Source organism: Atractosteus spatula, chromosome 4 (assembly GCF_055471065.1).
Source record: "Atractosteus spatula isolate fAtrSpa1 chromosome 4, fAtrSpa1.hap1, whole genome shotgun sequence".
NCBI classification, from domain to species: Eukaryota; Metazoa; Chordata; class Actinopteri; order Semionotiformes; family Lepisosteidae; genus Atractosteus; species Atractosteus spatula.
In genome coordinates, this window is record NC_142709.1 from 16,459,445 (window position 1) to 16,476,317 (window position 16,873).

The 16,873-nt window shown below is 44.6% G+C and overlaps 1 protein-coding gene across 2 annotated transcripts in view; it reads left to right on the forward strand.

The window, feature by feature from the left end:
• The window catches only part of itsn1 (intersectin 1 (SH3 domain protein)), a 93,541-nt gene that overhangs the window by 2,172 nt on the left and 74,496 nt on the right, over positions 1-16,873 (forward strand). The window lies entirely within an intron of this gene.

Here is a 16,873-nt window from a genome sequence, read left to right on the forward strand (position 1 = left end):
TGGTTGTAAGAGGCTTCTTCTCTTTCTGCTCGTGGTGAAACTGAAACCAGGACCGTTTCAACTTCACGCACGAGTACTTCAAAGCCTGCTTTGCCCGAGTTGTGCGGTATAACTTTCACTCATATAAAGATCAGTGTTATTTTTAGTGAATTTCATTGGGTGTGGCTGGTATCATTTTTTGAAAACAGTTTTGGCCTTACCTTGCAGCTACACTGCCTGATAGTACGTTGAATTTCTTGATTGCTCTCGGGGCAGGGAGCACTGAGCTCAAAGACCCAGGTCTCCACCTTGTCCTGGCAGGTTTTCCTAGAAGACTCATTTTACAGCTCTTTACCTGCACAGAAAAAGATCACCTTGTCATTGTGTTGCTGGTTTGATTCGAGGGATAGTCTGATTTTAATGGGTTTCGGTGGGGAGCTGTGCCAGTGTACATTGGCTGCAAAGGAACAAGTAGAAGTTATTTCCACGCTGAAAAGTAGAAAGAAGAAACATTTTATCACGCGCACGTTTTCTGATTAATTATATCTCAGACCTATTACCTATACAACTCTTCTACAATCGGCTTTACATGGTTATGACTTGTGATTTTTTTTCTTTCAGTAACAGGAGAGTAGAGTTCAAGTTCTTCCCAGTGTTTTGATAAGAAAACTGTGGTATAGTTTGTCCCAGGGTGGTGGAATAAGCCATTGTTTAATGTTATCTTATAGTGGGGTCCTAGTGTTCCTATCCCATGCAGTTCTAAAATTGTTCAACTTGCGTCTTGTTGTGAACACAGAGTGGCAGTAACTGTTTCTGTATCCGCTTTCACTGAGAAACTTGTGTGCTTTTCAGGACAGCAGGCTGCAGGAGTTGTAAGACGTGCTTGGACCTGCCTCGGGGTTTGTCTTGCGAGTGGAATGGTGGGGTGTTGTCTTGTGTGTGCCGTCTCCTGAAGTGAGCTCTCCTCTCAGTTTCCCTGCGCCCGCGGTGTTAGAAGATGGTGTACATGCAGGCTGGGAGCCGGTGTAGCATGGCAGCCTTTGGGCCTGGCTGCGGTTCCTCAGGAGTCGCAGATCTCTTTCAGCTGTGGCTGCTCCAGGCCCCGGGAAAGAAAAAGGGTTCATTTGGCTCAAGTCAAGCAAACAATGAGTTCATATAGTTAGCTAAGAGCTCGGATGGGAGGACACTTAGAAGACACTGAGCACTGGAGTCGAGTTGCCCTGCACTAAGCCTGTCCCAGCAACCCTAATTCACAGAGGTTTAAGAGCATGCAATCAAAGGTACAGCGTGCTTGCCTGTAAATGATCTTCTCTAAAGACAGCCCCCGTAAGGCCTTTGCAGCGACACGCACCACTTCATCTGTAACAAGTCTTTTGGTATTGCTGAACACTGTGCGTAAGTGCTTAGAGAAGTTTGCTAGCTAGAGCCTTTCATCCACCAAAATGATCAGTTATCTTTTCAACAAAGCCTGTCAGCTTGTTTGTAGTTCATTTTTAAAACCCTTTCCGCCTCAAAAGACCCTCTGTCTTCCTGCCTCTCGGGCTGCACAGCGCGTCTGCAAGAGTACTACCGAGTTTAAACAGTTTAAACAGGCGCCCTTGTAAATTAACGTTCCTGCATTGCTGCACTGTGTATAGATTGAAGGGTAGCACTGTTGCACAGGAGGGTTATTGGCTCATTTTGAAATGTCCTGAGGAATTACTGTACGCTGCATGTTATTTTAGTCTCATCTCGGGCCCTTGTTGTTGAGGCCTGTTTTTAACCGTTTATTTCATTGCTTTTTTTCTGACCGATGCCTTTAGGTTTTAATATAGGAGCCAGCCGACTGATTAAAGGCTTGAGGGCAGGTGGACTTTCGAAGTGCTGAACACTGCAAGCGCAGGGCCCCCAGGCTGAGCAGACCTCGGTGCTCTCCAGCCTGACTCCAGCAGTACACTCCCTCGGTCTGCCAAAGTGGGCTGCAGAGGTCACTGGCGCTTTCTCGTCCTTGATCTCTCGGCCTCTGGCAGCTGCAGAGGGACGTGACTGTGCCAGGGCCGGCGTTGCTCGTGGAACAGGAGTGGAGTTCTACAGGGGGCCGAAGTAAAAGTGTGGCAGGTGTTCGATGGGTAAGCTAGCTAAGCAGGCATGACCAGGCCGCAGTTGGGATCACATTTGCCTAAGAGACAGTTTAAAAGAATATCGTTTGGCTGAAAAGGATTAATCAGTTTGATCTGTTGGAATGAATCGTGTTTAGGAGGATATGTTTCTCTTTGACCAGCACTGACTTATTGTTTGGAAACTGATTTCTTGAATGTGTTTTTCTAATGTCCCATCAGCCTTTGCTTGCGGGGGAAGGAAAGTCTTGTTACTCTGTTAAATGAGGGCCAGCTGAACCCTCACAGCTCCAGATCACCCCTGAGTCTGGCTTGAGGACTCGGCCTTCAGTTCCTTTAGAAGTGGGCAGCCGGTTGGCAGTGCAGCAGGAGCCGGCGCTGGGCAGAGTGTGATGATTGCCTCTTACCATCATTGTGAGCATGGTTGTCAGTGAATAATGGTTTGAACACTACAGAAAACAAAATGACTGCTCTGAAATCTACCCAGGGAAGAGCAACCAGATACCTTCTGTGTTTTAAGAGACTGTCCCACACTGACAGGCTGAATGAACAGAAACGCTTTAGTTTTGCACTGAGAAGGTTGAGGGAATCCGACACGTTAGTCAGAATTCTCAAAGGCCTTGACAGTCAACTCGGAGGACTGCTTCAAAATGAACAGGGAGGCACCAACCACAAGAGGCACACGTGGAAAATACATGGAAGTGCATTTAAAACCCAAAACCAGAGGCACATCTGACCCCAAAGCGTTTTGGGAGTTGGAACAAACTCCGCAGCCATGTTGTTGAAGATACTGTGGCTTCTTTCAGTAACAGCTGGATGAGCTTGGATCAGTTAGCTACCTAACTAGCATATTTGAAGGATGGGTGAAATATCCTTCTCTAATCTGTTACCTTTCTTATACTCTCATGATCTTGACAGTTGTAAAGCTTTCTTGGAATTCTGAATTTGTCTCCAGAAAATAGAAACATCTTCATTGGATTAAGCTTCCATTGTTCTGGGGCTGCTTGCTGACCCCTTCAGTTTTCAACTCCCCCCCCCCCCATCTCAAAGATGCACTAAAATTCCCTGCAGTTTCCTGGCTGCTCATGGAAGCAGTGCGGAGCAGTCAGGTGGTGCTTCGGTTCTCCTGTGCCATATGTGCACTTCTGAGCCATATTCCTTCTTCTGTTGGAGAACAGAACTGGAACAGCCTGTCACCTCCCTTGTTGCAATGCATTGATGAGCAGGCCCTTGTCTTAGCTTTCTTCTTCCTCCTCCTTCCTCCTAATGTGGATTTTTCTTCTTTCTCCTTACTGTCCCCCAAGCCCGTCTACATTGTATGGGTGACAGGGCCTTCTCCCGTTATGCCCCCAAGCTCTGGAACTCTCTCCCCAAGGATATCAGAGAGTCACCTTCTCTAAACACCTTAAAATCCAGACTCAGAACCCTCTTCTTCAGAAAAGCCTTTACTTAACTGTTCCATTCTTCACCCCTCTGCTTTTCTTAGTACCACCATCCACGGTCTCCTCTATATATTGTAATTGTGTTTTATCTTGTGTATTCTTCTTATTTATTGTTGTTGTCCTCCTGTAAAGCGCTTTGAGAAGCCACCTTTAAAGGCGCTATATAAAATAAAGTTTATTATTATAATTATTTTCTCGGTGGTGTCTGCACTATTATGCCTGCGTGGGTAGCCTTCTGACCTATATCATGGAAAGGAAAGAGCCAACGGGGCAAGTTACTGAATTGTACGTTGACTGCAAGGTTCTGCTGAGCTGTACTCCATGCCTTCCTCCACATAAAGCGATTTAGGCAGAGCAACACTTTTTATTTTTAATAAATCCGGTTGCCAGCTTACCTTTGTACTTTTTATACAGCTGGAGATCTTAAAGAAGGTAGACAGGCTACTTGTTCTATGGAAGCAATCTGAGTAAAGTACCTTTCTCAAGGGTACAATTGCAGTGCTCCGCCAGGATTTGAACCTGCAACCTTACAGTTCTAAGGCTGGAGCCCTGACCACTATGCCTCACTGCTGCCCTTCTCATTTAGACCGGGTCTCTGCCTGAACGCCTGCACGGCCTCAGGCTGGGGGTCGTGTCTGTTGTGCATTTTCTAAAACCATGCCCCAACTCTACACCTCTTTTAAATCCTGCAAGTATGACTTGACCTGCTCTTTTCCCTGCTTGATGTCAGAATCCGGATCTGACCCAGGCTTGCAAGACACAAAACACAACGTAAATGAAAGGCTGCTTCAGTTTGTTTGTGGCCAGGGAGTGAGAGTAGAGTCAATTCACAGAGTAAATTCATCCAGACAGAATCCATTGTCTTAAACCTCCCACTCTTTGCTACATATCTTCATGTTTAGTAGTCAGTGATCCGATGACATGGAATGTGCAGGTATGGTTTAAAGATCCCTCCTGTTGTGAGCCAATCTGAAATGAAAACCATATTAATTGTGGAAAAAGTGGCGAGATTACGAGCCACAACCTTCTGTACAGTTTTTGTTTAAAAAATTGGTAGGCTTAGGAGATGAGAAGAAAAGAAGGCAAATCTGCAGAACTAGAAGAGCCAATGAGAATCGACATTATATATTCCTTTTTTGGAAGTCCAGCTCCTTTCTGTCATGTCTTCACAACCTCTTCTGTTTACTTTGATTGTGATATTCACATCAAACATGATTTGAAATCTGATTTTGGTTTAGATTGAAAATTGGGGTGTTCCAGGATTTAGAAGAAAACTATTGTGAAATTCAGGATCCTAAAATTTGGACCTCTCCTCTGGAGGTGTAGGAACGAACACCTTTTCAAAGGATTGAATCCTTAGAGGTCTGAGTTAAGAGTGAGATGTTACAGACATCACATTTTGGATCGTTGACCCTGTGCTGAGATTCGACACAAACAACGACAGTTCATCCACTTTAGGATTTTCCTTAGACAGTGAAAACCAGGCTCCCTCGGTATACTGTATCATTTTATCCAGGCAGTAAGGAACATTGTGGAACAGACTGAAAAATAATAATTTTAGAAATATTAGCTGGACTACATTTCCCAATAGCTTTGACAATGAGGCCCATCTGCGTCTCCTACAGCGAGCACTCCTGGACCCACAGGAGCTGTCCGGTTTTCACACAGCCCTCTTGCACGGGGAGCCAGCGAGCCTGGTGCTTGTGCATCGTCTCTTCACCTTGGCGTGCAAGGCCAAGGTTTCCCTGGAGTGTTTGTGTCGCCTGTGTTTTGTGCTTTGTGTTTCCTGTCGTGTGGAGTACTTTTAAGTCAGGAGCTCGTCTCGAAATGCTTTGAAGGAGTCCATATGTCAACTTGGATATGTTTTAAGTTTAAATGGAACGGGGAGCTAATGCATGTTTTGAAATACGGGCATGGTCATCCAGCATTAATCCCGGTGAGCAGCAGAGCTGCTGAAATCTGGACCAGCTGCAGGTTTGAGACTGAAGCTCGATGATGGAGACTGATGCCAAGCAGGGGCTCCAGTAGGTCTTACCCAGCTGGGGAAGTATCCTAGGTGAATATATCACAGCTGTCAGAAAGGCTTCTTGTGTTAATTGTATCTTAGGATCTGGGCCATTGAAACTCCCACACATATCCCAGCGTGATAAGAATTATCACAAAATCAGCTGTGAATGCACAAACCAAATAGCACTACCTCTGTTTCCTTGGAATTGTTACCTTTGTCTTCCAGTTCCTCATTTTACTGGCACTCTGTACCCATATGCTTTTGTGAGTGGGTCACCATTCTTGATAGGGGAGAGGACTGGCTGCCAGTGGGCTGGTTTCCGATGTTGGGGTGTAGATCTACTCATCTGTGCTGAGGCGGCTTTTATAAAGAAGCACTGTATCCTAAAGCACTCCGGGTTTAGGAATATTATAGCGAAGTGTACTTTTTTTGTGTATATATATATACTCATCTCACTCATGACTATTAAATTTTAATATGCACTAAATTATGCTAATTAACCTTCAGCACTCAAAATTCATATCCTATTTCAAAGTATGTTCATTGCATCATCTACAATCAATTACATTTCACGAGTTATGTTCTGCAATACAGTGAAGGGCAATTGAATACTTTTTGCCTTGAAATCTTCAGCTTTTCAGAGCTGTGCTCAGAGGGCTCAGTTCTTCAGGCCTGTGCTCCTTCATTCCTCCCCCCGGATACATTCCCATGGCTTCATATCAGAGCACATCGGTGATCAGCACAGTTCTCTTCCTCATGCGTCCGGCAGCCTTCACGAGAGACTTCCGGGGTCAGACATTTTGTGCAGCGAGTTTGTGGTGCAGGGTGAGGTTTGGACTCCCTACAGCTATTTCCATTATTTATCTTACAGTCTTGAATAACAGCTGTTGCTTTCTGGAATGAAGGTTACTTTTTTAAAGACTTATTCCTCGCATTTATGTGGTACGTTTCGGCATAAAGAAACCAAATGCTCTTGACATACAAGAGGGGGACGCTCTTCGTCTGCCACTCAGGTGCAGCTCCAGCTGGGTTTTAAGCTTGAGCGGGGAGGTCAGATGATCTGGCTTTGGCTCTGTAAACTGCAGTTATTAAACCCCCAGCCCGGCTATAGGTGAACTTGTCATCTGTGCAGTGTCAGTCTGGCGGATGAGTGTGATGAAAGAACAGGTGACCGACGCTCACTTGGAGCTGCTCATATGCCTTTGAACAGCAATCTATTGTGTCGATGAGGGCTGCAGGTGCTGCAGAGGTTGTTTCACCAGCTCGGCTCTGTGGTTTGTAAAGTCTGACTCATGTGCTGGCTCTCTGTCTGTGACTTTGTCTTGAGCCTTGGAATACACTTCCCTCCAAGCTGTCACAGTAATTCCCAGTGGTACTGGGTGGAGCTATTGTGAAAACATGTCAAGCCAGGTGAGAGAACTCTACTCTTCTCTAGGACAGTTTTCCCAGCACTGCCGAGACATCTGCACTCCAGAGAATTAAGAGATCTTTAGTCTCCTGCAGAGCCACTCACCCCTGTTTCAGCCAGCTAGCCTGTGGGGTTCAGTAACTCCCCTGCACAGCGCTGATGTACTGTATATGTGTGTATTATTCCCACTTCTGTCATTTTAAATGACATATTTAAATGACATAAGTAATGAGCATGTAGTGAAGTTTGTCCTAATACACATTGGTGTATTTGGAGTTCCGGTCAAACATCCATATGAAATGTTGGTAAGATCTTTTAATACCTCTTACTGAGTAGCTCAGGGATCTGCAATCTCCTGCAGTACTGAGTTTTGTTAATCCTTCAGCGGCAGTATTCTAACCCTGTTAACTGTTCAGTAGAAACAGGCTATCTGAAGACCACTGAAAGACGTTTTCCTCTTCTTCCGGTGGGCACAGCTGAAGCCTGCACAGGTTGGGCACTATTGCAGCAGCTGCTTCTTTTAGAGTTTCTGCAGTTGCATCCTTCTTTAGCATAGTGGGTGGCCGTTTCTTTCTGAAAGTACTGCCAGCAAAACGGGGCTTATTGATTTAATATTATCAGGCCGCATGCTGGCATGCTGTGTTTATCTTCATTTCCTTTCAAAGACGAATGAGCAGTTGCAGTTCTTTCTATTTTTAGCTGCTGCTTACAGGCTTATCACTTTCAGATTCCTGTGTTTTCTGAGGCGCGGTGGTGGTGGTCTGGTTGTCACACACACACCTGAATGGTTCTGCGCTGTAGCGCTCTCCCAAGGGTGTGGCTGTCCCTTGCCGAACAGACAGCCTAAGGGAGCCTCGTTGTTGATTTCAAAACTCGAAACAATGTGGTGCCTGTTCCCACGGCATGCCTCCTGTGGTGCGCTAAGATAGAAGAGCATGCCGTTACGATTGCGAAGATCTGTGTGAAATGTTCTTTCACCTAGTAACTGCTGGGTGGTTTGCATGCTCTTTGAGGATGTAAACCAGGATGGCTTCCTAATACTCAGCACTGAAGTCAAAGTGTTGGCTGAGCTCCGTAGTCCGCTCCCCTGGCTCGTTATGGGCGTCTCTGAAAAGAAGAGCGGACACTGAACTACAAACCCTGAGCCTGCAACCATGCTGGGCCAGCAGTCCAACTGCACAGCAGATCAGCAGGAAAGGTGGGGAAATTATTTCTCTGGTTGGATTAAGCTTTAGTGAGGTCAAAGTGTGGAAATTGAGAGAGAAATTTAGCCAGGATGCCAGCTCTCGTCTCTAAATTTCACTCTCGGGTTGCATTAACTCTCCAACTCTTATGAACAGCACCATGGGATCCTTAATGACCCAGTAGTCAGGACCTTTGGTTTAATGTCTCATCCAAAGAGTGGCACCTCCTGCAACAGTGATGTCAAACACTGGTCCGTGGGCCTGTTCCGGCCCTCCAACCCCATTTGTCTGGCCCCTGTGGCTGCTGTGGTCTGAGCCACCAGCCTGGATTCATTTTTTCCATTGCATGACCTTGAATATCCCACACACGAAGCTTGTGCCCCTGGTGGTGCATTAGTGTCGCATACACAGCACTTCCTGTGGGTGTCTACTTCCAACCAATCACAGGGCGCCTGTTGAGTGATGTCACAGATCTAGTTTGGCGGTGGCATGCCAAGACTGCTGACACCATGCCACCTCTACACACGCTTAATGCAGCCTCAACGACTGAACCACCATGGGGCTCGCTGAAACTGTACTTTGTGGTTTTTTATGATCTCCACGGTTCTTTTGAGAACACAGAAGCAAAGGAATTATTGAATAATGCAATGTTATCGGCAAAAAGAAAAATGTATGTGTGGTTAAAGAAATGTGGAAAAATTTTATATTTCTTGGGAGAAGTAAATGGAAAGGTGAGGTGCCTGTCCTACAGCACAGTGTTTCTGTTCACTGAACAGGTGGCAATGGATTGGAAAGTTTGGACCTGTGGGAAGAGCACCACCTACTGGTCTGCAGACGCCCCTTACAGCAGCAACTGAGGATGTCTCCCATTCTAGCACTGACCAGGCCCAGTCTTGCATAGCTTTGGAGTTTAGGCTACATGTGAGCAGCAGGTGGTCAATGTTGTCTCCTGCTGTTATGTCAGAACCAAACCGCCCACACCAGGTGCTAGGAAGGTGTGACGGGTCTTTCCACAGTCTTATCTTCCAATCTTATGTGAAGATCCCCACGTGACATTAACACTTTTGTGCTGAAGTAATTTTTTCTGCTATCATCAAAAACCGAAACAAGAACCCTTTATAAAAGGCTTTAGCAATCCTTAACCTTAAGTTGTGTTTTGTGGGGGATTCAAAGGTGTTTGTTCTGCATTTGAAATCTGAGGTGTTAAATACTAAAGCTCATAGACCTGTGAATAGGATTTGGTTTTGAAGCCGTTGACTTGACAGGAAGGACAAGTCCTCCTCATGAATATTCCACCTCCAGCTGCTGTTAAAATTCACAGTCACAAAGGCTTTGGCACGCAGTGAGAACAAACATGCAAGACTGTGAATCTGCAGGAATACAGAGCTATCAGCAGTGACGCTTTGAAGTGAGTCATTTTCTGCTTTTTTCCCCCCCTACGTGGTAGTGGGTCAGGGCAGATCCAGCTACCTCCATCCAAAGGTCAACCGAAATAACACAACGCACAGCTGAGGCTGCATAAGGAATAAGAAAGTGGGCAGCTGCCCCCGCAGTCTGTCTCCTTGTGTACTCATTAATGTCATGCTCGCTTATATTTAAAATGGGGCAGCAGTGTAGCATTGTTGGTTAATGCGGCATCCTCACTGCTCTTAGATCCTGGGTTTGACTCCAGCCTGAGGTGAGTTCTGTGTAGTTTGCATGTTCTCCATGTGTCTTCAAAATCGTGCTGTCCAGGATGAAGTCCTGTCTTGCACCTCATGTTTCTAGGGTAAGCTCTGGATTGTCCCTGTGTGTTCTGTAGTGTGTCCAGCCGATTTCTCCATTGCTCGACTGAGAGCTGCCGGAATCTTGTATTGCAGCTGCTGTTTAAGTAGATCTGCTGTTTAACTGTGGTCGGGGTTGGACATTAGTGCTAACCCTCTACCAGGCTCAGACTGTTGGCTCTCCTCATGTTCGAGTGATGTTCATGGAGTTAAGGCAGTGGGGCCCACAAAGGCTGGAAATGTTTGATACAGAGTCATTCGGTTTTCACATTAGTCAGTGGTAACCTGTTGTGAGCTGTAACTGTAGGGAAGCAACAGGTTAATTAAATGGGTTGGGGAGAGACCGCACAGAGTTCAGCTTGCTCAATGTCTTGGCAGCAAGCCACCTAAAGCAGAGCAAGTCGCAAAAAAGGACTGAAGGCAGAAATGTCTTTTTACACAGAGCGAGTGTAGTTCAGTAATTGGCTTAGCAAAATTCAGAAGCAACGGAGGTACTCTAGCACAGTGCTCGAGACCCTTGGGTGACCGTCGGGTTACTGCCGAGACAAAGGCAGTGATCTGTTCACGATGTGCTCGTATAGGAATCTGCATCTGCTGCTTCATTTGCTGAATAATGACTGTTTACACCCTGAGAGCTCTGCAGCGCTGCCCTGCAGCAGTGTGCCAGGTACAGTCACCAATGCCCACGCTATGACATGCAGTGACTTGGCCCCTAGTGGTTCAGCCCAACACTTTTTTTCCTTTCTGAATTACGAGGAATTCTGAGGTGCAGGTTCATGTGAAAGTGCAATGCAGTTGATGCTGCTTTCCCGTACTCCCCACAATTGTCAGCCCATATGAATTTGTCCTAGCCCAGTTTTCAAATCAAGTGGCTGATGAACAGCATGAAGGTTACTCACCAAGTTTTCTGAATATGTGCAGGTTTTTGAACAGAATGGAAACGCGAAACCCTTTGTAATGTATCGATAAATCAAGAAGATAGTTTTGAGCTCCTACGAAACCTGCTTATATTTGGGATAGAAACTCGGTGTGAGCAACAACCAAAACTTGGGCTTTTCGTCAATCAGGAAAAATATCAAAATGGAAACGTTGCTGCAGGAGAAACGGCTATGATTGTTTGGTAAACGGCTCGGAGCAACTCTGTGCTGACACCACCCCTTAATCTGGGAAGACGGATAAGAAATTGTCACGCAGTAACATACCATGATTAATTGTTATACTATAGAATTTTACACTAATTCTAGAAATGAAGTAGTTATTGCCACCCTTTGGCCTGGTCTTATCAAGGTTTGGGCTGCTTTTTACTGAACAAACAGGGGACTCCAATGAAAACCAGATGCTGCTCTAAATAGTGTTGGTGGGACGTACAAACCAAAAAAGTTACAGGCATTACAGATGAGAGGAGGCAACTTGGCCCATCTATCCATTTTTGTTGATAGTAGCTAATTGAGCTAAGGGCCTCATCTGGCCGTTTCTTGAAAGAAGCCAGGGTGTTGGCTTCAACAACATGGCTGAGTAGCTTGTTCAAGACTCCCACAGCCCATTGGGATCGGTAGGTTAGGGTCTTCCCTCTTGACCAGAATTTCCTACCAATACCCCAGTATGGCAATGGGGCACACAGTGGTAGGAGGTGATTTCTTTTGGAAGGAACGTTAAATGTAGCTGTTGACTGGTCTTCAAGATCCCAGGGTACTGTTTATAGGAATATGGGTGTTAATCCAAATGTCCTGTCTAAATTCCACTCTGGGCATGATCAGTCTGGCCTCTATAAAAAAAATTCCCTCAAATCAATAGGTGAAGCAGTTTCTCATTTCTCTGTCTGGTGTGTTGGTGAGGTAGTTTAGGCAGGATTGATGCTTTACTTCAGTGGTAAATAAGTATGTCCTTTCTTGTATGTGAAGCAATTTCAGATTCTTTTGTGCAGAGAACTGCTACAATAAGGAATTTTAAAAACAAGAAGTGATATTTAATGAACGTTTGCATGAAATTAAATTTTCATACACTGTCTTTAAGGTCTGCACTTGCGGATGAATGAAATAAAACATGTTTTTATTTTTAATACTCTCCCCCTGGGCTTTCTCTGAGTGCTCTGGAGATGTCCACCCTGTGATGGGCTGGCGTCCTGTCCAGAGGGTACCCCTCTTCCAGCCTGGCTCACTCTGCCTCTCCACAGGGCAAAGCTGCTATAGCTGTAGATAGATGATGTACATTAATGTCCTCCCTTGTTTCTCAGAGTCAACTTGCAACAAATTCCACAGAGAACATTATTTTGTGTTTAAGATCCTGTAGTGCATCATTTTTAAGCACATGGCTGATGAGTTGTCCTTCAAAACACAAGCAGAGCCCCAGGTTCTGTCAACACAGAAAACTTATTTTGTGGGTGCTCTTTGCTTATTGACAAATATCAAACTTTCACTGACAGTTTGTAGCAATTGAGAAATCTCTTTTACATGCAGACATTTCCATTCTTAATTTAGTCAAGTGGACAGAGATGCATAGAGTGTAGCGATGGTAAGTGAGTCTGTCGAAGTGGAAATCAGGCACTTTCATGCTGTGTAGCAACACATCATTTACACTATATGAAGCTTGACTTCTTGCACAGCAGAATGCAGATTCACCAATTCCTGTAGTAATAATACAGTATATTGAATGATAGAGTGTGAATATTAAATAGCCCATTGATTATTTCCTCTCATTTTGATCTGTATTGGGGTTTTGGGACAACTCTTTTGAAGTGGAATGATGTCATTTCCAGACTAAACCAAACAAGCATAGCAGCTTTTCTGACGGACTGAAACAAATTGTGACAAAATCACTTCACACCAGAAATAACGCGGAGAAGACTGACAAATAGAGATGTACAACAGTGCAAGGCATCAGAGTCAAGTACCGTTTGCGTTAATGGCTTTACGTCAGCCTCAAATTATGCAGTGAGCTAACTTTGTTTTGAGCAGCCCCTTTCACAGAGCACTGCAAAAGACAAAGAGAAGTTTTGACACCCGCCTGAAAAGTTCTCCCATTTATTTGAAGAACATCATACCCAAAAACACCCTTTGTACTGCAGGCATCTCCACACATCTGTGAAACCGTCAAGAGTGCGATTGAGTGAACTGTGAAAGTGAAATTTCATATTAGTCACCTGTCCGTATATCCTGAAGGGCAACAAAACTCATAGGACTTGGACACACAATGAAACACTTGTCTGTACTTGTGAATAAAAGCAAAAAGATGCCTTCTTTTGCTGTTCTAAAGCTTCTCTAGGCATTTTCAATCCTCTTGCATAATGAGAGTCTAAGTAGGCTAAGTAACAAAGTGTTACTTCAAAATGTCATGAGGGCTAAATTTAAAGCAACAAAATTAGAAAACTGCAAGGGTCTGTGTACTTTTACAAGGCACATTTTAGACCACAGCAAGAATCCAGACAGTTCAATCTTAACATTTCATCTTCTGGAAATTGATTTTTTTTAAATAAAGGGCACCCCTTGTACGTTGCAAGTGCAAACCTGAGAAGTTTTACTTGGTGGTGTTCTCTTGATTAGCAGCTTAGTTCCAAACCCTGGCAGGTTTTTATTTTGATTTTCTTTTATCTTTTAGAATCAACAGTGTGCCGGTACAGTCAGTAATGTTGCTAGGGAGCATATGTTTTGTCGTGCTTTGTTAGTGAGTGTTTATAGAAAACATTAGTAGTGCTCATAGTGGGGTGTTAACCCTTTGCTCTTTAGTTTCATTTGTAATTCCTATTCTGAAGACGGGAGAATCCGTACATCTAGTTAGCCATCAAACGCATCTCGTTCCTTAACTTTTCAGTGGGTTGGTAGTGAACGACATAGGCGCTGTTGAGGGTCTTTGATGGTATCCCTTCAAGCTCATGGTATGCAGAACTGTCCTGTCAATGTTAATGTGCTGCAGTTACTCTACCAGGTCCATCAGCAGGGTTGGTCATGTGTCTGGCTTCTTTTTCATTCCTCCAGCAGATCGGTGGAGTGTCGGACACCAGCCGGGTGCTGATTGTGAAACGGGATGTTGGTTGTGTCACTGCTGCCCTCCTGTCCTGTGCAGTTAGTGTGTAGTGCTACACTGGTCCTCGTTGTGTTTTGCAGCTCCTTTGTAGAATTACAGCACTGTCAGCTGGTGAATTTGGTCAACTTTCTCCATCCACATTGTAATTAGCCGTGCCGGGAAATAAGGCATGCCAGCCCAGAGAACTAGGGGGCGCACTCTCTGATCCCAGCATGCTGGTTTCTTTCTGCAGGCTGTATGTACTTTCATCATCTGAATGTTGGACTGTTATGTTTCCTTTGTAATGCACCTGGAATTCCAAAACTGTTTGCTTCTAATTTCTGTTCACAGTTAACCTAATGACCTTCTAGTTTAGAGTAAAAACTCCACATTTCGCTATGCTTTGAAGATGTACTGTTTTCTGTCCACGCGGCGTGGTGTGAGCTGTTGTTTTGGCTTATCGTTTAGTGTGACCGTTTGGTTACCGTTGTGCTGCCCAATCAGGAATGCGCTTTGTACAGATGTCTTAAAGCATCTATATTCTTAATAAGTGCTTGTTAAGGTGGTTTTCAGGTGGTATTGAAGTGAATTGTAGCCTTTTGCTTAGATTACCAGTGGGATGTTAAAATATTTAAAGGAAATTTCCTTAAACATGTCATTTGCAAGATGTGAGAAGGTATAGTTTATATTTGTATGAGTCCTGCCCTTTTCCCCTAAAAAACAATCTCTTAAGAGTCTTAAGAATATAAGAAAGGATACAAATGAAAGCAAGCCATTTGTCTTATCTTGACCGTTTACTAGTTAATAGTTTATTTTATCCAAGGATGTCATCTAGCTGTTTCTTGAAAGATTCAACAACATGGGACGTTTGTTGTAGACTCCCAAAAGTTGTAGACTTTATCCTTTGGATAAAGACGTACCCCTTCGTCTCCATTTTAAATGCACTTGCCTGTGGTTCCCACTTGCGCCCCACTGGTTTGCGCTTGACTGCTCATCCTGGAGAGGTCTGCTGGGTGGCCCCGGTCAAGGCCCTTGAGGATTGCGGACACTTGTGTCGGGGTTTATCCTTTGTGGTCCCGCCAGACCTCCTCCAGGATGAAGGCAGCCTCTGCCGTGTAGGGCTGCAAGGGGAGGCGCCGTGGTGCGTTTCCTAGGGGACAAGGGGAAGCCAGTCTCGCTTTGTCCTTGAAGGCGGGCATGGCTCGGCCGCGTTGCCATGGCGACATGGTAATGAAGGCCCGCGCGCGCGCTCCTGCCAGCGCTGGCAGAGGGCTGGGATTTCCTCCGATAGGAGAACCCGGTGTGCTCAGATTCCAGCCAGCCAGCAGGAGGAATTAAAGCACCGATGTCAGTACTGCCAGCAGGATTAGGGTCAGTTCCTGTTTCTTAATAGCAGGCCCATTTTAGATTGGGTTTTTAAAATCGGTCTCCATTCCCAGCATCCCTTCTTTCGGCGGATGTGGAACTAAGGCCCTGCAGATGTGTAACAGCAGCTTTTCAGCAGCAGATTGCCGGAGATGGCCCTTGGTGTGATTTGAATGACTGCAGGATGTTCCTGTCCTTAAAAGGTTGTACAGTAGGTGCTAGTGTAGCTCAGTGAAGCCTAAAATGCCGGTAAATAAATGTGGGAGTGCACAGCAAATTTGGGATTTGTCTTAATAGGTAATTAGGAATTAAACTGGAAGCTCTAGCCTTGAACGGGTGTCTGAATTAGAAACCGAAGTGTGGTAGCTAGCGTATGGTCATGCAGACTTGTAACACCAGCGCTGTGGTGAGAGATTCAGTTTGTACTGAGTCCGCTTGTGGGTTTCAATCCAATTTAATTTAAAAAAACTTAAGTTTGATTTTTATTAGTATTAATTACCACTGTTTCAGTTTGTCAGCTTCTGACATTATTTCCAGTTTAATTTTGTTTGATGTTTGTCACCTGGACCAATGTGTTTGCTACATAATTTGATTTTTCTTTGCATTATCCTCTGCCGATATGCCAAACCTGGGAAAAAAATTAAAGGAGTAAAAAACAGCCTTTTGCTCCATATCACAATGAAGATCATCTGCGTTTTTATTTTTTATTTCTTACACTGAGGGGACTGTTTTGGAATTGTTACTTACTAAGTAAAGGGAGGGTTTTCTGTAGTAAAAATAAAGAGAAATTTAGGTGTGGCCAAAAACAGGGACTTGCACTTGAACATAGAAAAAGTTGCTATCTGAGCACAAAACAATGTAGATGTACAGAAAGGCAAACAGATTTGTCCAGGCTGACCCCAGCTGGAGCTCTCCAGTGGCACAGATCAAGGTTCAGTCTAGCTTAAAGTATGTCCGCTGGTGGTGCGTGTACAGTGCAGAATGTAAGTATTTGGACAGTGACACAATTTTTGTTGTTTTGGCTCTGTACTCCAGCACAGGATTTGAAATAAAACAATGACTGTGAGGTTAAAGTGCAGAACGTCAGCTACATTTAATATGTCTATATTGGGTGAACCATAATATGGGAATCACAGCCCTTTTTATACATAGCCCCCCCATTTCAGAGGACCAAAAGTAATTGGACAATCGGCTGCTCAGTTGTTTCTTGGCCAGCTGTGTGTTGTTGCATCATTAGTTCAAGTACAAGAGAGCTAACAAAAGGTCAAGAGTTGATTCTAGATGTGGCATTTCCATCTGGAGTCTGTTGCTGTTGTCTCTCAACATGAGGACCAAAGAAGTGTTAATGCCATTACAGCAGGCCATCATGAGGCTGAAAATGAGAATAAATCAATCAGAGACATAGCCAAAACATTAGGTGTGTCAAAATCAACTGTCTGGTATATTGTTAAGAAGCACGAACGCACTAGTGAGCTTAGCAATAGCAAACGACCTCGTAGACCACCGCAGACCATAAAGAGAAGAATACACCACCATAATCTCAGAGGGTTCACCACAAGATGCAAACCACTGGTAAGAAAGGCCAGGTTACAGTTTGCTAAAACGTACGTAAAAAAGCCTTTAGAGTTC